The sequence below is a fragment of the Conger conger genome, chromosome 3 (assembly GCF_963514075.1).
Source record: "Conger conger chromosome 3, fConCon1.1, whole genome shotgun sequence".
Classification (NCBI taxonomy): Eukaryota; Metazoa; Chordata; class Actinopteri; order Anguilliformes; family Congridae; genus Conger; species Conger conger.
In genome coordinates this window covers 77665501-77687358 of record NC_083762.1, presented here as the reverse complement: position 1 = coordinate 77687358, position 21858 = coordinate 77665501, and the positions used below count along the sequence as shown (strand labels likewise).

Genomic DNA, 21858 nt, shown 5'->3' with positions numbered 1-21858 from the left:
AAACGTTTGCGACATGGATTGGTATCCATTACCAACGTACGTATCAGGCATGTCTCAACTTCGCCGGTACAGGCAGCGCAGTTCAGCAACAAGTGATCCGACCACTGTCTGGCAGCCTGTCATTCAGCGAAATTAGCCCACCGTTGAAGCGCAGTTATCGCTGCTGCGGTAGTACCCTACGAACACACTGCACATTCGCTACAACAGTGAGATGCTGCTGTTCGGTGCAAGACTCGTTTTAATGGAAATGGCTATTCGCTGAAATTAGCATTATGTTGCAGAAGTTGGATATATATGTACATATTTAGTTTTACCTTAAAAGGACAGAGGATGACAGTATCCCGCCATATTTGCTTTAGAGCCTGACACTGAGCGCATTTTCTATTTCTCTCCTATTTGTTTCGTGGAATAAAACTACATTCTGCTGTAACAGATCCACAGCAACAGATAATCCTCTCGTTTACTTCCTCCATCTTCCAAGCCAGCGCCGACAGAGAGGCTATTCTGGGAACTTTGGTCTGACACAGAGAAACGGATCCCTTGAGCGAGCCGCTGTGCTCGACACTCGATTACAGGACTTTACAGAAGCGTTGCTATTGTTGTCCATTTATTTATTTATTTATTTATTTATTTATTTATATTTAATCCATTGTTAGAACATGAATAGAATATCTATCTAAAGTCGACACACACACGCGCGCGCACACACCCACATCAATTGTGCGGTTATTGTATATATATATATATATATATATATATATATATATATATATATATATATATATATATATATATATATATATATATTAAAAGAGCACAAAACACAATTATATTTGCATGGTGCAACTGAGCAAGACCAAGGGACTGAGAGGTCCAAAAGGCAGGGTTTGCGTTTTTTTGACAAGCTCAACAATGCGTAGAAAAGTACTTTAATCCCCAAAATCTAAAAGGAAAATTCACACATTAAATGTGCTCACTATATTCATGTAAAAGTCAATGAAATCAATCATATTCTATAGTCAAACATGGCGGTGTGATCTTTCTCTCTAGCTCCCTCTTGTGTCAGTAATTAATTAACCTATCGACTGTACCTGTACACCATGCAGAGAAGCCAACTACACTGTCTCACTAATGAAATGTCCTTTCTTCCCGTGACATCTTCGATGTATGTCAAAAATAGCTCAAGTAGCGGATAGTGAGTTGTAAACTATATACAGTCAGACACGTATATACAATAACATTTTTTTGGAAAGAGTTTTTAATCACTAGAGGACTTGTCTAAACTGGCATAGCGCTAAATGAACACTGATGAACACTGATACGTTTATTGTGTATAACTACAGAACAAATCAGAGCATAGCCTTACATTTCGTGACATTATAATTTCATTATAAGCAGGTTCTTGAGAAAATCAATAAAAAAAAAAGACACTGTATGATTGCCGAGACCTCATATGAGGGGCGACATGGCTCAGGCAGTAAGAGCAGTCGTCTCATTGGCTCAGGCAGTAAGAGCAGTCGTCTCATTGGCTCAGGCAGTAAGAGCAGTCGTCTGGCAGTCGGAGGGTTGCCGGTTCGATCCCCCACCCGGGCTGTGTCGAAGTGTCCCTGAGCAAGACACCTAACCCCCAAATGCTCCTGACGAGCTGGTCGGCGCCTTGCATGGCAGCCAATCACCGTTGGTGTGTGAGTGTATGTGAGTGTATGAATGAGAAGCATCAATTGTACAGCGCTTTGGATAAAGGCGCTATATAAATGCCAACCATTTACCATATGAGAGATGTCACGCATTATGTTGGACAAGTGGTTAATACACTGTACTTCTTAATCTTGCAGGTTACTTCACAGGTTTTAGATCAAAGGAATTAAATTACAGTTACCTTTTCACCCTGTAATTATCCAAATACACCCTGTATAAATCCATATTCCTACATTTCACATTCCTGTCAGCTTCGACCAATCCGGGCCTTTTCCGTTGACCTCTCTCTTCAACAAGGTGTTTCCGTCTGCAGAACAGGGCACCCAACTGCTCACTGGATGTTTTTTTGTTTTCCGCACCATTCCCTACCGTGTTGTGTGTGAAACTATGTTGTGTGTGAAAATCCCAGGAGATCAACAATTTCAGAAATAAACAAACCAGCCAAACCTGATAACAACAGTCATGCCACTGACATGACATTTTTCTCCCCATTCTGATGGTTGATGTGAACATTAACTGAAGCTCCTGACCCGTGTCTGCATGGTTGTATGCATTGCACTGCTGCCACATGATTGGTTGACAAGATGATCGCATGGATAAGTAGGTGTACAGGTTCCTAATAAAGTGGTCAGTGAGTGTGTATAATTATACAAATATGCAAATAAATGTACAATATGAACATAAACGTGCATATATTTACATAGTCTATACAGGATAGAAATGCAAAGGCTTTGTAGAAGCAGCAATGCAGCAGAAGAGAGATGTTAGCTTGTTTCTGTAGCATTGTCGTGGTAGGATATATAGTGCTAAGGTTTTCACAAATATACATAATTCATTCATTCATCCTTATTCAGTCAAGAGGAATGGCTCTTTGATTTTATCTATACTGTACATTCTAACATTACTACAATCAAACCTGTGTGTTATGACTGAATGTGGGGAATCTGATAAAGGTGCAGTGATTTAAAGAGTGTGATTTTTTCTTTGCTTACTGGAATAGTTAGTTACATTTCTCAGACCATGTTCCAGTCGGGTACGATCTATCAGCACTCCTGGACCGCACGTCAGTATCCGAGAATCAAACCAGCAGCAGGCTAACATACGAACATTTATTAACATAAGAACATCATTTACAGAAGAACATTTATTAACATAAGAACATTTTACTTTCATTGACCTGCTATCATTGTCCACTTTTGACAATTGTTTGATGTAATTCACAAAATAAAATAAAAATTGTTTTAGTAAAGCAGATGTCTTCTCTTTGAATACGGAGTTTTCCAGTTGCAAACACAGGACCACAGCAAGGCTAAAAATTCTGCATATTATGCCTTTAATAATAATAATAATAATAATAATAATAATAATAATAATGATAATAATAATAATAATAATAATAATAATAATAATAATAAACAATAATACAAGATTTTTAGAGCACATTTCATACATACAATGTAGCTCAAAGAGAATGACTGACTATGGACAATTCATAGTCAGAATCTGATAAATTTGGGGTCTCATTCAAATCTACAGCCACGAAAGTCTAAAAACATGTCGAATCCATGTCGCCCTGCTCGTGGCAGCATGTACTGACATGTATCGACCACCAGTCGCGGTCTGTCTAAAGGTGGAGCCTCTGTAAACCCTAAAAGGTGGCGTGCACGAAACTCTAATTTTGTTACCCAGCATTCTGTTCGGTTTTAGGTCATTGTCACGGATAGTCTAGCCAACTACCAAATTTATATTTAAAACAGGAGCTATAAACGTAGCTAACCGTTCTCAGAAATATGCTACTGAACCAACTGTGTCCGTGTGAATTAATAGGCTAATTAGGTAGAACGCGTCTGATTTCGCAGGACTGCTGTCACACTAAATCAAACTACGATCAACTGCTGTACAGTCATTCATGGACAGCAAGCTGAGAATGCAATATTGCTAAAATGCATAACGTAAACTCACCGTGTTCCGAACACCAAGTTCGCCAACTATGTTCCGAACAGTGCAACTTTAATGACGAATAAATACAAAATTAGGCTATTTCCAGATCAGCTTTGGTCTTAATCCTTCCGGTTCCATAAAAACTTGGTACAAGTCACATACACGTTCCATTTCAGCATACAGTGACATGGTAATGGTGATCCACTGTAACATTGTGGTGGGGAAGCTGTTGCTAATGAGAGACTACAAACCGGGCAGGCTATGGGTAACAGCGTGAATAGCTAGGTGTTCAGTGGGCTAACACGGTCTTCCGAACACAGGGACGTTGTGCAGTTATTTGTCGTTTTCTCAATAAATATTGGTCCAATTCACATCAATCAAAGTGTTTAGTGTTTGGGATAGTCAATAAGCAGCCATAATCATAAACCACCTTCCTCAGGAGAAAAACTACCATTGTACGGTAACTTCTGGTGGAAGCGGCCGCTTCCCCATATTCTGTTCGGAACGCGGCGAGTTTACGTAAATAACCCACGGTACCCCTGCAAATGCTACTCCTGCCTCTGTCCCCAATAACAGCCCTGAAAGGAAACGAGGACCGAGTGCTTCTGACCAATCATACACAGTACAGTATAGGCACAAAGCGCATTGCCTACTGGGGCACTCAGCAGCGCACCGGGGCTGACATTTCCTCTATCGCTTGGTGTTCATTGCAGCGTTTGTTTTTCAGCAAGCCTTTCATTTGCAAGGGCTTCCTCGTCAGTAGCAAAGCAGTCTGCTTTTGCACAGACTTGCACCACACTGAGGACTCAAGTCAGTCATTTTCCACTGCTTGATTTTGCCGTTTGAAGTGGGATTCAAACCGTTAGAAGACCCCCCTCCCCCATTCTCTCGCTCTCTCTCTCTGCTTCCCTTCCTGCCCCCTCTCTGCCTCCTACACTGACACCCTCCACCCTCCCAGGGCACCCAAGCAGACCCGGGTCAAATATGTACTGTAATTATTTTGGATTCAAATACTCGTCTGTGCTGGACTGATCTTCCCTGGTGCATTTGAGCCAACCAAGGGGACCAGAACCTGGCATTTGCTATTCTTGAGAGCATGTAATGTGTTCCAATGCACCAGACGAGCTCGGTAAAGCGTAGGAAAGTATGTTAATCCAAAACAATTATGTATTTGACCCAGGTCTGTAACCAAGCGCTTCAACATGCCCCAGTGGAGGTCCCGTTGCAAACTGCAGACGGCCTTGTAGCACTGCAAGGCACAGCCAGAGAGGAAGAGTAGAGAGAGGTCAAACCTAGAGGCTGAACTGTTCCACGCTGAAATCTGCTCATGCAGATCTCGGTGCTGTTTTTACAACGAGCCCGTATGGGAATGTTTCTTACAGGGTGAGGCCAAGGGTCTCTCTCAAAGGCCCAACAGCTGCACGGATCTTATCGTGGCGACACCGGTCATACACCTTAGGCACGGGATTACAGGCTTCCCTCTCTTCCCTCCTTTAGCATCTTTGGCACGGCTCTCGGTACAATGATTTACGATCACTTTGTTCAAAAACCTCAGTCTTCCTGATGTCGCCACCGCCCCAGCCTCCTCCCAATCACTGAAGCCCTTCACAACATGCTCGTTTCCCAAATCAGGGGGTTTTCAATCGCAAAATAAGAGCCAAAGCACGCACTTAGCGCTCCTCTGATTCCTGTAAAGCGAACGCGCCGGTGTGGAAGTAACCGACGGAGAGCCTCGGCTGCATTAAGCTGAGATGTGCTAGGAATGCTGCCAAATGACTCCCATTATACGGTCATTATGGTTAGAACACCTTTTAGAAATAAACATGCAAAACATTATGCAAAAGAACACCTCTTACACCTACACCTCTTGAAATCTCAGATACAACGTTGAAAATCCAGCACTTAAAATTGAAATTTAAAATTTCAAAATAAATTAATCTTGACGTGGACATATACACGCAGTGAGCGCTTTATTAGGTAGACCTATACACCAGCTTGTTAATGAAAATATTTAATCAGCCAATAAAAGCATGCAAACATGGTCAAGACGTTCAGCTGTTTTTCAGGCCAAATGTCAGAATGGGGAAGAAACGTGGTCGATGTAGAATCGCGTAGAATGGTGAGAAAAACAAAAAACATCCAGTGAGCAGCAGTTCTGTGCCCGTTGTTAATCAGAAAGGTCAGAGGAGAAGGGCCAGCTGACAAGAAGGTGACAGTAACCACACATTACAACAGTGGCATGCAAAACAGCATCTCTGAACACCCAACACGTCAAAACTCCAAGTGGATAGGCTACAGCGGCACAAGACCAATAAATCTAAAATATAAGTCTAATAAATACATAATAAATAAAGTGCTACAGTAACTGCTGCACAAAAAGCACCGTACTGTGTCTAACGTAAGAAAGGCGCTAAGCTGTCTGTTACACGCTCAGAAATAACGTTGGCTAACAGACGCACTCTCCCCAAGGTCGGGGAATGGCTCACATACAGAACTTAAGCTGAACTGATACTCAGCTAGATTCAACTTGAACTTGATACTAAACTGAATTCAACTTGAATTTGATACTAAACTGAATTCAACTTGAATTTGATACTAAACTGAATTCAACTGAACAAGTGAACGACCAGCTTTCAGAGATAACCCTGGATAAAAAGCATGTCCTTACGTTTAAACATTTAAAATACAAAATCACCTATTTTCTTTCATTACACCTTACCAAGACATTCTAAAGCACAGCTTCATGCTGTATGTCTTCAATTTGCCTCATGATTATTAATGCACTGTAAGTTATGAAACTGTATGTTACAAACTTACTTTTGTGATGAATTTGTATTGTTAAAAAAAACACTGTCAAGTGCACATATTTGAACATCAAGTGGCTTGCGACCGGACTGCATTATTTAAAGATACTGTATATAATACTTATTTATGAAATAAATGAGAGGGCGATCGGTGGTCAGAAATGACCTGGACCGCAGACATCCACTGGGGCCAATGAGAGAGCGATCGGTGGTCAGATCATCGATTGAGTTTCACAGAGTTTACACACACACACACACACACACATACACACACACACACTTACACAGAGGCCTCTCACACCTCTGGCAGTAGCATTCTGGAAATTCAGATGTTTCGTAAGATCGTCCGACCACGACCGTGTGATTGACAGCTGGCGACCCAGTTGTGGATCTGGTAGGAAAAAAAAAAAACAGCTGCTCCTTCGCTTGAACCCACACGGGAAAAACAAACTGTCACCACCGCCGGAGTTATCAATACATTTACCTCAAATGTGCTCACTGATTTATTCTTCTCTTTGTTTTAAAGTTCACCAGTGCAGGTGACATTTCCACTACACGCGGCATTTGAAATGGCAGAGGTGCAGCTTTTTCCTTTCTCTGAACAACTTTTGAAGGACACCGAACTGCATGCATCGCCCTCCAAAATTACTGACACCCTTGGTAAAGATGAGCAATGGATGCATATAAAATTAACATGGGTAATGGGCTACTGCATGTTCAATAAAGGGAGCATTATATTTCTACAAAAAAATAAAAAATATCAAAGAAAAGAAAGATTTTGTTTGGCAAGCTATTTCTAAAAAGATATGACGATATTCATACCCCTTTTTTTTTAATTAAATCCTTTCCGAGAAAGAAACTTTGTCTCACAACCACCAGTTTCACTGGGTTACAAAAATGAGGAAACAGACATTTAACCCATCCTAGTTACTTAGGAGCAGTGGGCAACCACAGTTCAGATCTCAGGGGCCAAGTCCAGTTCTGAGGCCAGAGCCTTGGTGAAAGGCAATGGCAGGAGCACACCAGTCAGCCTAACCTGCATGTCTTTGGACTGTGGGAGGAAACCGGAGTACCCGGAGGAAACCCACACGAATACGGGGAGAACATGCAAACTCCTCACAGAAAGGCCCGGGCGTGTACATGTCCACTCAACGGGTGACAAGTGCACTGATTCCGACACGGCAAAATCGCTTCATCCATCACCGTGGGAAATTCAAAGATGAAACTAGAAACCAGACAGGGTCGTCGGTAATATCGATTCAATGTGTTTGCATTCTTAAATTGCTCCAGTAACTAATAGCTTCACTGGAACTCCAAATAGAACTCTGGTATTTGGAGTGTGAAAATGAACCACCAATGTGAAAGCCAGCAAAACTGAAAAATTATGGACAGACACTTAAAAAAATTCTTTAAATAATGCTTCACTGAACAAAGAGATGCACAAGCATGTGCTGCTCTATCCAGACTAGGACTGAGGGAGATCCACACACACACACACACACACACACACCACACACATTACCGGAACTCTTGCTTGCTGAAAGTTAGACCTTAATTCCCAGTATTACCTGTAGTCCCCAGTCCCAGTCATTGACTGCAGAGGGGAATGCACGCGTACAGAATCACATGACACAGAACGGCGTGAATGGGTAAGGCTGTGACTTCACATGACACATTCGCTGTAGCCTGACTCAACAGCAGACCACAGGTTGTTGAATTACTGCTCGCTGTTATCACACACCGGCTCCTGACTGACTGCACAATCAGAGGGGAGTCACGAGCAAGAGGCGTCCCCATTATGAATCCACATTGACAAAGCTATGAATCATTACACGGGTCCAGCTTCAGTGGAAGCGATTAAGAGAGGTAACACAGAGACGGAAGTGATATGGAGACATTGAAAACAGAAATAGTGGCCCCAGGAGATGGAGGTCCGTCAGAGCGGGGAAGGCCACTTCTACCTTCTAAATTATTTGACCTAATCTAGCTGGACAGGACAGTCGCCTTGTCTGCCCTTTGGCCTCCTTCTACCCTTTTTAGGACAGAAGGTTTCAACAGAATATTGAAAATATGAGTACGGATACACCACTCCTGTTGGGGTTTAATGCCGCGATCGAATTACCCAATTTTTTCTGCGTCAACACAGGCGAACAGGACGGAGGGACCGTCGCTGACGTCAGTCGGCCTTCAAGAAACATTGAAACGTACCTATTCATCAGCAGAAAAATGTGTCATAAAACCGCTGATTAGAAAAGCAGTCCAAACCACAAGGCGCTGTGCTAACCCTGTTAGGGATGTGGTATCGTAGTTTTTCATCTGCTCCCTCTCTCCGCTCACGCAACGTTATCACATTCAAGTTGTGTCCCACGAATACAGTTATTAAACCCGTATCTCTGTTCAAAAAAGGGGGGTAGACTAAGAGAAATAAGCGAAACCGCGAACGAGAGCTTCGAATGCCCACGGACGCCGAATATCGGGCTGCTGGATATTTCTGCTGCTTCCGGTCGGGGAATTGAGGGGCAGCGATGCGAAACCAACGCACAGCCAACCTCAGCATTAAGACGCAACCAGCGACAGTGCTGCACGTTTAAACAGGAAATGTTTTTATACTGGGTGTTGGAAATAACCTCGGGCCATTTGCAGGAGAAAGCCATTTCCTGCTTGCTGACGGGCGGACTAACGCGGGTTATCATGATTTGGTTATTGAACATAAAGTTAAATGTATGTTAAATGTGAGCTCTCTGGTATTGTCTGAAATTACCAGCTGTTATATATGGATTTTTCAAAAAGTGTACATCCAATTTAATTTAGAATTGTAAATAACTCAAGAAATTACATTTGGGATCAATTTTAATATATACTACGTATCAACAATCTGTTCAACTGTTGCCATGCCAAGCCTTGGTTAAACTTAAACAAATCTTGAGAAAAATGTATCGTTATGTAATGTAATAGTTATCATAGTCATATTACTAAGTAACTATTATTAAAAATAAATAAATAATTCCCCTGCAGTCAAATTATGTTGGCTGTATTTATTTCATACACTCCATATTAATTGATAGGTTGCTATCCAGATGTTTATTGGACAGGGGTGGCAGAAAAAAAACCTACATTTAAAACAAGGCTATCACAATGGGGGACTTGACGATGTTCCTAGAAAAACACAAAATAATAACGTTTTTTTACAATCACTTAGGCGCTAGTCTACAAGCTTGTGCTCAATTTTCAAAACCTTAGACACAACAGTGGGCAGTGCGTGTGACAAGGGATGGTGATGAAATCTTACATTCAATCATAATGGCGGTAAAATTGATCCTGATACCATATGTTCAAAAGTAAAGTGTGTATTTCAGTTTGAAGTGTGTTTGCATTTGAACGCTAAGTTGTGTCATTGTGAACAAGTGATTTCCTTCAGCGAACAAATTATTCTTGGTTTATGCATATTGTGCATATATTGTGTAAGGAAAAACGTGTTTAGAGTTTTGACATTTTTTGAGTTCTGTGTCTACAGGTATGAAATATGACTTCAAGGTTATGAAATTAGAGGAAATAATTATGTAATTCAGGAAATAAGTTCAATTGAAGGAGAGCCTCCTTTCAGTCACGGGCCAATGCTGCTCTCTAGCGTTTAAAACGAGGGACTGCAAAGGAACTAAAGTGCGTCTTTCCACCATATTCATTTGACCCCGCTATTCGTCGTCTGGTCTCGCTCTTTACCCGAATGTACGGATTTACGGTTCAGTGCATTTCCAGTATAGACACATGATTTTATTTCTTCCAGACAACGAAAGTGCGTGAGAACCTGTGGTTAAACACATTTACTTTCACTCACTAACTCACTCACTCACAAATGCACTTGAATATTTTTGGAAAACAACAATTTAAGATGACGAAAACACAAACGTCTGTCAATTGCGAACACTACACATAATTACATACCCTATGTATACCCATACGACCACAAGGGAAATGTTTTTCAGAATTAAGGCAAAGCAACATTTAAACTCCACAATTTCAAAAAATGTGGTTGAATAAGACATTATCATACTGTTTGTACTCCAAATATCTTTATGCGGGAACTTAAGTAGACTTTACTCACTAACGTTACTCTAGTCTCACCTTTAAACTTGAGGGAAGGCGTTTACCGGGTTCCTTGTTTCCGCAGCAACAAAAGCACGCTCGGTTCTGGAATACTGTATCGCGAGAAGGAGCTTGTGTCTCTTATGTACGACAGGTGCCAGAAAATGTAACGGGTGGTTGACAGGCAGCACGCTATAGTTAGAAGGAAGTTGGATATTCAAATTAATTTGGGTGCATTGTGCACGCAAGGCGCCGCAAACAGGCACATACGCGTTCCTTACTCTAGATGTGACCTGTATTTTTAATGCTGCTCCCTGAAAAAAAAAAAAAAAAAAAAAAAAAAAAGACTTCTTTCGGTTTATGATGCAGAAATGCTTAAAATGAACGGTTACTACCAAGTTGGACTTTTAATGATCAGTGTTTTGTATTTTATTGGAGACCTAGGGTGATCATTTTCTCTAAAGCATATTCTTTGCAATACATATCATTTATTGGGGGCTCCATATCCAGTAGTTTACATACTAATAATCTGAATAATCTGAATAATCATACAATGAATCGTTAATTGTCACCTTCTTAAAAAAATAAATACAAAATTCTAAATTGCGAGCAAGAAAAGTAAAAAAAACTACTGCAACAATATCGACCTGGTACACAGTGCACACAGACAGATTCTATACTGTATGTTCATCACAGTTCATCCACACAGATATGCAAAAATATGAATAGACTGATATTTACAATAAAAACACAAAAATAGTCTTGTGCAGAGACCAATAATAAGTGGAATCAACTCTGAACAGGACATTGTGAAAAGTATATGAAAGTGTGAAAAGTATAGCACCAACACTGTCCATTTGTCAAAATGCAGGCAGTCATATTGCCCTCCAGGACACGGCTCAGCCTGTGACCATTTTTGTTGTGAAAAGTAGATGAAACTTCATCGAGGTATTCAGCTGAAAACCTGGCAACATTTGGTTGGAAAGTGAAAGTATTCTAGCCGAATTTAAAAAAAAAAGTTATTTTGAGGTTGACTTTGGTTGAGTCAGTTTATGTCAAAACATCTCTCAGCTCTAGATTTCCACTCTAAAAATCTAGATTCCGGCTTTCGCTCACGTGGCAGGCAGAAGAAAGCACTGCCGTTTTTACCGGAGCACAAGTCCGGCTGCGGAATGTCTGTGGTCACAGACGAAGCAACAGATGGGACAGGCTTGTATTTATTAAATTTTTTACTTATTTACTTATTCATCGTGATGACAATATGTTGCGTTAGATTTGAAAGTAGTCCTTGCTGACAAGGTGTGAATTGCGGCTCTTTTGAGAAAATCATATCAGGAGACTCTGAAATGCTTGGTATACATGCTGTGTATGTATAACCTTAAATGCTTGCATCAGGGCACTGGTGATTACTGTCTGGCTGAGAGATTTTCCCCAAAGATGCCAAGCCCATGAGAGGTGTTAAAATGGTTTTGAAGCAGTTTCCAATTGGAAAGATGCACTACACAGCATTTCTAGGAAACATAAGAACAGAGAAAGGTTTAGACCAGAGCCTGTTATAGATGAATTCACCAGGGGTTATTGAAGATATCATTCCCAAAAGAACAATGCTATTGTGGCCACACATTGCTGAAAAAAACTTTGCCCAGATTTTTTTTGATCCCAGCAGCCACCTCGGGGTTCAGACCAGACCTGGGTCAAATACATGATTGCCTTAGATTCCCTCCTTCTCTACCTCTTGGCTCACCTGCACCAGACAGGACAAAAAATATCTGTATTCAGTATCTGAATCCAAAACTGAAAGTATCTGAATCCAAAACAATAATGCATTTGACCCAGGTCTGGTTCAGACCATCAACAATGCTCCAATCTGTGCCATAGTCACTACAAATTGAAATGGGGCAGTTGATAAAAAAATAGAAATAAAAAAGCAAAAGTAGATCCAAAGCTTGTATCACCCGACTGAGATTTTTCATTTTTGAGATCCGGTATATTTACACTCACTGCCCAGAACATTATGCAGCAAGATAAAGTTATGGTAAGTAAACCATTTAAATTTAGAAAAGGGGACAGACAAGATGAGTGCATACTGCAAGCAGTCAGCAGGCAGTAAGCATAATCCACATACATGTCTTTTCTAGTAAGTAACTAGTAAGTGTTTAATTATTTTCACACAAGGTTAAAAGAAGAGTAGAACAAACAATACACTAGAGGTGGAGTATAAAAGAGCTAGAAAATATGAGGGGCTTATACCTATATCTACCTCTGCTAGTAATGCCAGCTAAACTATACTGTAAGTGACAATTTACTACAATATTGGCCAGTTTCACAGACAGAGATTAAGCCTAGTCCTAGATTAAATTCCAATTTGATAAGACGTTGTTATTATCCAAACAAAACTTAAATTAGTCCACTTAAATTAGTCCTAAGCCTTATCTGTGTCTGTGAAACCAGCCCTATGTGTATGTGTGGTTAGGCAGACATTTAGGTAGAATAAAAAGAAAAGCAAACTCTGAAATTTTCAAATCCTCACTTTAAAAAGAACAGTTCTTCGATGTGCACCTTGCAAATAACAAGACATTGTGGAAACTTCTGGAGCATTATAATCTTCAGTGTGGTTAGTGGACTGGACTTTTGAACCGGACGCCAATGACCAGAGCTGCTATGAGAACTGAACAGTAACTTCCATTATATTACCAAATATAATCATCTGTTTAATATGCAGTAAAAAGCTATAATTTGCAGCTGTCCTTAATTCACACAGCTATGACTTTTGTGTGGATAACCAATATCAAAACCTAATTTAAATAAATTAATAAATTTTAATTTAATAAATATGAATAAATTCTAAGTCTAAATAATTCACACACCTTGTTCTGAAGGCCTTAATATATTATAGTTGTTTAGTCAATGTTTTATCCAAAGCAACTTAAAGTTGATTAGACTAGGCAGAGGACAGCCCCCTCTGAAGCGATATGGGGGTTAAGGGCCTTGCTCAAGGGCCCATCAGCTGAGCGGATCTTATCTTGGCTACACCGGGGCTTGGACCGCTAACCTTCCTGGTCCCAGTCATGTACCTTAGCCACTAGACTACAGGCTGCCCCAGTCATGTACCTTAGGCACTAGACTACAGGCTGCCCCAGTCATGTACCTTAGCCACTAGGCTACAGGCTGCCCCAGTCATGTACCTTAGCCACTAGACTACAGGCTGCCCCAGTCATGTACCTTAGCCACTAGACTACAGGCTGCCCCAGTCATGTACCTTAGCCACTAGGCTACAGGCTGCCCCAGTCATGTACCTTAGCCACTAGACTACAGGCTGCCCCAGTCATGTACCTTAGCCACTAGACTACAGGCTGCCCCAGTCATGTACCTTAGCCACTAGGCTACAGGCTGCCCCAGTCATGTACCTTAGCCACTAGACTACAGGCTGCCCCAGTCATGTACCTTAGCCACTAGACTACAGGCTGCCCCAGTCATGTACCTTAGCCACTAGACTACAGGCTGTCCCAGTCATGTACCTTAGCCACTAGACTACAGGCTGCCCCAGTCATGTACCTTAGCCACTAGACTACAGGCTGCCCCAGTCATGTACCTTAGCCACTAGACTACAGGCTGCCCCAGTCATGTACCTTAGCCACTAGACTACAGGCTGTCCCAGTCATGTACCTTAGCCACTAGACTACAGGCTGCCCCAGTCATGTACCTTAGCCACTAGACTACAGGCTGTCCCAGTCATGTACCTTAGCCACTAGACTACAGGCTGCCCCAGTCATGTACCTTAGCCACTAGACTACAGGCTGTCCCAGTCATGTACCTTAGCCACTAGACTACAGGCTGCCCCAGTAATGCACCTTAGCCACTAGACTACAGGCTGCCCCAGTCATGTGCCTTAGCCACTAGACTACAGGCTGCCCCAGTCATGTCCCTTAGCCACTAGACTACAGGCTGCCCCAGTCATGTGCCTTAGCCACTAGACTACAGGCTGCCCCAGTAATGCACCTTAGCCACTAGACTACAGGCTGCCCCAGTCATGTGCCTTAGCCACTAGACTACAGGCTGCCCCAGTCATGTACCTTAGCCACTAGACTACAGGCTGCCCCAGTCATGTACCTTAGCCACTAGACTACAGGCTGCCCCAGTAATGCACCTTAGCCACTAGACTACAGGCTGCCCCAGTCATGTGCCTTAGCCACTAGACTACAGGCTGCCCCAGTCATGTCCCTTAGCCACTAGACTACAGGCTGCCCCAGTCATGTGCCTTAGCCACTAGACTACAGGCTGCCCCAGTCATGTGCCTTAGCCACTAGACTACAGGCTGCCCCAGTCATGTACCTTAGCCACTAGGCTACAGGCTGTCTGCATTCTAATTAATTGGCAGTTGCTGGAAAGGAAACAGCAAAAACATGCAGGCAGTGAGGCTCCCTGGGAACTTAGAGTGACACGCCTGTGTAGAGAAGAGCCCTGTGGTCTGGATTGGGTTCAAGTTGTACCGGTGCCAACTGTTCGCAGGATGACGCACGATCAGCGACACGTTTGCTGAAAGTGGGCGGGTGTGAGCGGGGTTTTCTGCCTCGTTGCTCAATCTTAACTGCTTGACCAGGGCTTGCAGGTGCTTTTTGTCTCCTTTGTTGTCCCATCCCACATTCTATATATTATTTGGCCCAAAAACGTTGTGTGTATGAGAGACCTGACAGCATCACAGTGACTGGCAGAGGCATTAACAGGCATTAAAGCACATGAGACACTTTTCAGGTAATTTAAAGTGTTGAGTGTGTACAATCACTATGTGTTTCAGCTGGCAGTCTGTAGCCTAGTGGCTGAGGTGCTTGACTGAGGTTGGTGGTTCAAGGCCCATTGTAGACATGATAAGATCCCCACCATTGTTGAGCCCTTGAGCAAGGCCCACAACCCCACATTGCTCCGGGGGGGATTGTACCCTGCTTAGTCTAATAAACTGTAAATCTGTATGGATAAAGGAATTGGCTAAATAACAAATAATGTTATGTTTTCAGTGGCTGTACACATGAAAAAAAAAAAAAAAAAAGGAGAGGGTTTATTCACTCTTATAAATGTAAAGATATGGGAAAACCTGCAGGATATATGCCCAGTTGGAATTGCACATACAGTACAGGAACCATTTTATTTTCAGTCTTGATGAGTTGCTGCTGTGAGGGGCTTCTTTCACATGAAGGACTGTTGATACAGGAAGCCACGCGTTTCTCTCTGAGCTGGACTGTCACAGACTGTGTGCAGCATCAGAAACAGTTCCCACCAAAGATGAGATTAAATGTCATTTTTTTTTTTAACACACACATGCAACCTGAAGGCATAACATTGCTGTTTTGGAGTCGCTTGAAGTGCAAAGTCTTGCTGTTAACCACAGCCAGCCAAGCCCCTATATTAACCATTATGAAACCGGCAGGTATTGAGATACTAACCGAAATAGCCTTTGTTGTATGCAAAAACTGTCTGGGCCAGTTTGAAAACATACCCTACATCTGACATGACATGAAATAACTACGGAAAAATAGCAGCAATCCGATACTAATATATTATATATATACAGTGGTGTAAAAAAGTGTTTGCCCCCTTCCTGATTTCTTATTTTTTTGCATGTTTGTCACACTTAAATGTTTCAGACCTAACCTACATGGCCCTGTGTGAAAAAGTGATTGCCCCCTAAACCTAATAACTGGTTGGGCCACCCTAAGCAGCAACAACTGCAATCAAGTGTTTGCTATAACCTGAAATTAGTCTCTTACAGCGCTGTGGAGGAATTTTGGCCCACTCATCTTTGCAGAATTGTTGTAATTCAGCCACATTGGAGGGTTTTCGAGCATGAACCGCCTTTTTAAGGTCATGCCACAGCATCTCAATAGGATTCCGGTCCGGACTTTGACTAGGCCACTCCAAAGTCTTCATTTTGATTTTCTTCAGCCATTCAGAGGTGGACTTGCTGGTGTGTTTTGGATCATTGTCCTGCTGCAGAACCCAAGTTTGTTTCAGCTTGAGGTCATGAACAGATGGCCGGACATTCTCCTTCAGGATTTTTTGGTAGACGGCAGAATTCATGGTTCCATTTATCACAGCAAGTCTTCCAGGTCCTGAAGCAGCAAAACAGCCCCAGACCATCACACTACCACCACCATATTTTACTGTTGGTATGATGTTCTTTTTCTGAAATGTGCACCTTACGCCAGATGTAATGGGACACACACCTTCCAAAAAGTTCAACTTTTGTCTCGCCAGACCACAGAGTATTTTCCCAAAAGTCTTGGGGATCATGAAGATGTTTTCTGGCAAAATTGAGACGAGCCTTAATGTTCTTTTTGCTCAGCAGTGGTTTTCGTCTTGGAACTCTGCCATGCAGGCCATTTTTGCCCAGTCTCTTTCTTATGGTGGAGTCATGAACACTGACCTTAACTGAGGCAAGTGAGGCCTGCAGTTCTTTGGATGTTGTTGTGGGGTCTTTTGTGACCTCTTGGATGAGTCATCGCTGCGCTCTTGGGGTAATTTTGGTCGGCCGGTCACTCCTGGGAAGGTTCACCACTGTTCCATGTTTTCGCCATTTGTGGATAATGGCTCTCACTGTGGTTCGCTGGAGTCCCAAAGCTTTAGAAAAAGGCTTTATAACCTTTTCCAGACTGACAGATCTCAATTACTTTCTTTCTCATTTGTTCCTGAATTTCTTTAGATCTCGGCATGATGTCTAGCTTTTGAGGATCATTTGGTCTACTTCACTTTGTCAGGCAGGTCCTATTTAAGTGATTTCTTGATTGAGAACAGGTGTGGCCTGGGTGTGGCTAGAGAAATTGAACTCAGGTTTGATAAACCACAGTTAAGTTATGTTTTAACAGGGGGGGCAATCACTTTTTCACACAGGGCTATGTAGGTTTGGATTTTTTTTCTCCCTTAATAATAAAAACCTTCATTTAAAAACTGCATTTTGTGTTTACTTGTGTTGTCTTTGAATAATATTTAAATTTGTTTGATGATCTGAAACATGTGTGTGTGTGACAAACATGCAAAAAAATAAGAAATCAGGAAGGGGGCAAACACTTTTTCACACCACTGTATATATATTTGTAATATTTAGATTCACTCTGGAAACAACATCACTTTCTGGAAACAATACTGAAGAATAGGATTTCTAACACACTTGTTTTCCATCAGCGAGACGAACAGAATGTTTTCCCTGCAGTCCGCCTCGCGTGGCTCGTGTTGAGGAAACTCTGCTAAGGCCTGAAGAAGGGCACTTCTTTCCAGGTTCGCATCGGTTTCCACCCGCTGTGCATACAGCCAGAATGGCAGGAAGTGTTATTATCTGATCCACAGGTGTGACGGTTTAAAAGCTACAGTAAACAGCTCTCTCCGCTCTTTCTGAAACAGCGCGTTGTTCGCCCAGCTGTCCTCTGCTGCTCTAACTCATCCTGGAAAACGTTTGCCTGAGTTCCCCTCAGCGTCCTCCTGATTACGCAGTCTGCTCGCAGAAATGCATTTTTATGCACCTCTGTGGTCTTGTCTATTTCATAACAACAGACGTAGCCTTATGTGTGCGCATGTGTGCTTATATGCGTGTGTGTGTGTGTGTGTGTGCGTGTGCATATGTGTGTGTGTGCAGTATGTGTGTGTGTATGTATGTGCGTGTACATGTGTGTGCATGTACAGTATGTGTGTACATGTACAGTGCGCATGTGTTTATATGTGGGCGTATGTATGTATGTGAAGTGTAGTAACTCCAGCTAGCTGTGTACATTTGCAAGAATATGAATCATTCCTTGGGTGTGATTAAGGAGTGTGAATCACTCTATAGCCATATGAAATTAGTTTAGACATGTAGTTGTGAATTGGGAGAAGCACTTTGTGGCCTTGTGTTTTGGATCGGAGTAGTTGTACCCTGGAACACGTAGTTCTAACAGTACCATACAGCGGTACCATACACTTTTCTTTTTTAATGAAAAGCCATTTTGACACGTGAGTGTACTAGAATATCTGAATTAAATTCTGTACTTGCCAGGAAACGTTTTTGTTTTGGTACAGTGAGGTTGTGCACTACATTTATTCCTTATACGGTACATTAAATGGGGATCAAGCAGGGGAAAAATGAGGTTTAGACGCTATTGTCTTTACTTATGCTCCTCTGTTTGCCTGTAGTTGTTGATGTTGTGTTTTTGTTGGTATAGTGTTGTGTTGTGTAACGCTCCCGTTTGAAAATAGAGAAGACTACTGTAATAACATGCATATTTTAACGTTACAACTTCTCTTCCCTTTGCATACTAATAAAATTAACAAAAATGCAATTGAAGAAACCATATTGAGCAAGTGTATGGTCTTAGTAGTTACTTATTTTTCATTTTTGTGAATATAAATATGGATACTGTCATGTTATTCTTCTTTGATTATGTTAATGCCCATTCTCTCAACTTTGGTGAACAACACATTTTATCCTTATATAAATCGTATTATATATTAAATATTATATACACATAGTCAAAACAACAACTAGAGCAGGGATACAATAAACTAGTGGCAAAATGGGTTGGGGAAATCTAACATTGCAACCACAGAAAATATTGCGAATAAAGTCATCTGTGCATGACAGACCTGCTACTCAACCTGTCCATACTCACCACTGACCACCCCAAAAGAAAATAAAAGGACATGAAATGACCAAACTGCTTTTTAAAATAAATGGATGGAATCCACCAGCCGTTTAACGCTCAGCTCTTGTGTTGTCTTAAGGGTCAAGAATGATCCACCACTATGCTTAGCAACAGAGAAAACCCTGCAAAATGATCTTCTTTCAACTTGAAATTTGATGACAAAGTTTGTGATGAGTGACAGGTTGTTTCTTCATGCAAAATCGATTTGAAAAATAGAAATTCAATTAAGCTGCTTTATTTTAGGGGTTTAGTGAAGGCAGGTCATTGTTGACCCTTAAGACAAGGGGAGTATACATACTGTTAAGACTACACAAGGGTCAAAAACCCTTCATTCTGTGAATAAAAGATGTCTCCCGTGCGTGTGTCATTGAATGTCCGTGTCAACCAAAGAAATGGGCATGCCTGAGCATGCAGCCACTTCCATAAACTCTAACCTTCCCGGAAAACCCATCCAGGGCATTCCCAAGCTGTGCTCTGCATAAGCGTCCTGGGCTAGGAACACGCATTTGGTGCTGTTTAGAAAATTAAGCCAGACTCTCACTTACTTACTGCAGGGGTAATTTGATTCTTAATCCCTTTTATGAATTTAAACGGCTCAGAGTAAACTACAAGAGTTTCTTCGGGCGGAGTTCTTGTTAGCTGAACAAGCATATATTCAGGTCGACCGCCTGCCATTTTCATTTTTTTTTAAATGTGAATGTTAAAGTCACCATACAGTAGTGATCAGTTGGTGTTTTCTGTGAAACATAGTATCTCAGATCAGTATCTTACCACATCCTTTTCACAATATGGGTGGAGAGGGGGACAGGGGTCTTTGTGCTTTTGCAACAATGCAAAAGATGTAAATACCTGATAAAGCCATATGAGAGGAAAAAAAACTGATTTTCTTATAATCAGTGGCAGACAGCGACATGTGGCAAGAACTGTGGTTACAGACGCATAGCACTGCCCCTCTCGGTATTAATACTGTATCTTCCATTTGGTACAGGGGTCAGTAGAATAAGAAGAATCAGCAGTGTGGTTGAGCAATATTAGTTAAACCGGATGATTTAATCCGTCTTTTAACCCCATCCACTCTGCCCCCATGTATTATTGTTGGGTTCATATCTATATCATACAACAATATCTGTATATTGTTTGTTTCAATATCTGTGACTTTGTCACAGACTCAGACAATAAAAGTCATAGTCTGGCAATCCTTGATACCAATTCTCTATGTCAAAAAATCATGTTCCAATATAAGAACAAAAATATACAATTCATACAATGCATGAATAATTTCTTCGCTCACTTCCGGCCAACATATATCCTGGTTTGGTTGAAATACAAGTCTGATTTATGGAACCAAATATTCAACCTGGTTATGCATCTATGACTGTCTTATGCCTAGCGTTGAAGTTTAATTTGTAATCCGTTCAACCATTTTCAAGAAAAGTATGTTTCTTGCTGGGAATATACCGAAGCAATTGACGTCTTGAACTACTTGTTGTAGTTGCGAAAATGCATTGCTTGGTTATTTCAGTACCAAACTAATGTAAAACATGACCCCCTTCTTGTATGGGGTTTCCTACCCTTTCCAACAAATGTGTCATGTTGAGTAATCTTTTTTTGAGAGCTTTTTGAACACTTTGGGCATGCTTTATAAAAACAGTCTTTACCATATTTTGTACGCAAGTTGAAACATTTGGCTCAATTGATAATTTAATCTCAGATTCTTAACCAAAGGCATGTGGAGTTCTGAGTGGGGAGCAAACATCGACTTTGAGCCTGGCACAGGTGCCTGTCGGGACTGGTGTAAACAAATTATACCGTTGAAAAAGCAATCTTGTGAAATTCCTGCCGGAAGATGTGCTGTTGAACCACGGGGACCGAAACGGGCGGCGAAGGAGGGGGAACAGAGGGGGGATGAAGGGGGGGATGGAGGGGGAGATGGAGGGGGATGGAGGGGGGATGGAGGGGGGGATGGAGGGTGATGAAGGGGGACGGTGTGTGGGGGATGGAGGGGGACGGTGTGTGGGGGATAAAGGGGGACAGTGTCTGGGGGATAGAGGGGGGATAGAGGGGGGGCGGTGTGTGGGGGATAGAGGGGGACGGTGTGTGGGGGATGGAGGGGGACGGTGTGTGGGGGATAGAGGGGGGATAGAGGGGGGATGGAGGGGGGATAGAGGGGGACGGTGTGTGGGGGATAGAGGGGGGTTAGAGGGGGATGGAGGGGGGATAGAGGGGGGATGGAGGGGGGATAGAGGGGGACGGTGTGTGGGGGATGGAGGGGGGATAGAGGGGGGATAGAGGGGGGATGGAGGGGGGATAGAGGGGGACGGTGTGTGGGGGATGGAGGGGGGATAGAGGGGGGATAGAGGGGGGATAGAGGGGGATGGTGTGTGGGGGATGGAGGGGGGATGGAGGGGGGATAGAGGGGGATGGTGTGTGGGGGATAGAGGGGGATGGTGTGTGGGGGATGGAGGGGGGATGGAGGGGGGATAGAGGGGGATGGTGTGTGGGGGATAGAGGGGGATGGTGTGTGGGGGATGGAGGGGGGATAGAGGGGGGATGGAGGGGGGCGGAGGGGGGGATGGAGGGGGGATAGAGGGGGACGGTGTGTGGGGGAAAATGGCTGCTCTGAGCCTGGATGCGTGTCCTCCCTGTGGTGGTAGAACTGAAATCAGCAG

At 42.5% G+C, this 21858-nt stretch overlaps 1 protein-coding gene across 4 annotated transcripts in view; it reads right to left on the bottom strand.

The window, feature by feature from the left end:
* Positions 1–10678, bottom strand: part of LOC133123852 (zinc finger protein Helios-like) — a 53199-nt gene extending 42521 nt beyond the window's left edge. For 2 of the 4 annotated variants that reach the window (XM_061234484.1, XM_061234487.1), the window contains exon 1: positions 315–465. The gene's annotated coding sequence lies outside the window, so the exon portion shown is untranslated. Of the gene's footprint in view, positions 1–314; positions 466–10565 lie in introns of those variants that run through there. The other 2 variants (XM_061234485.1, XM_061234488.1) reach the window with 2 other exon arrangements.
* Positions 10679–21858: the final 11180 nt, after the last annotated feature.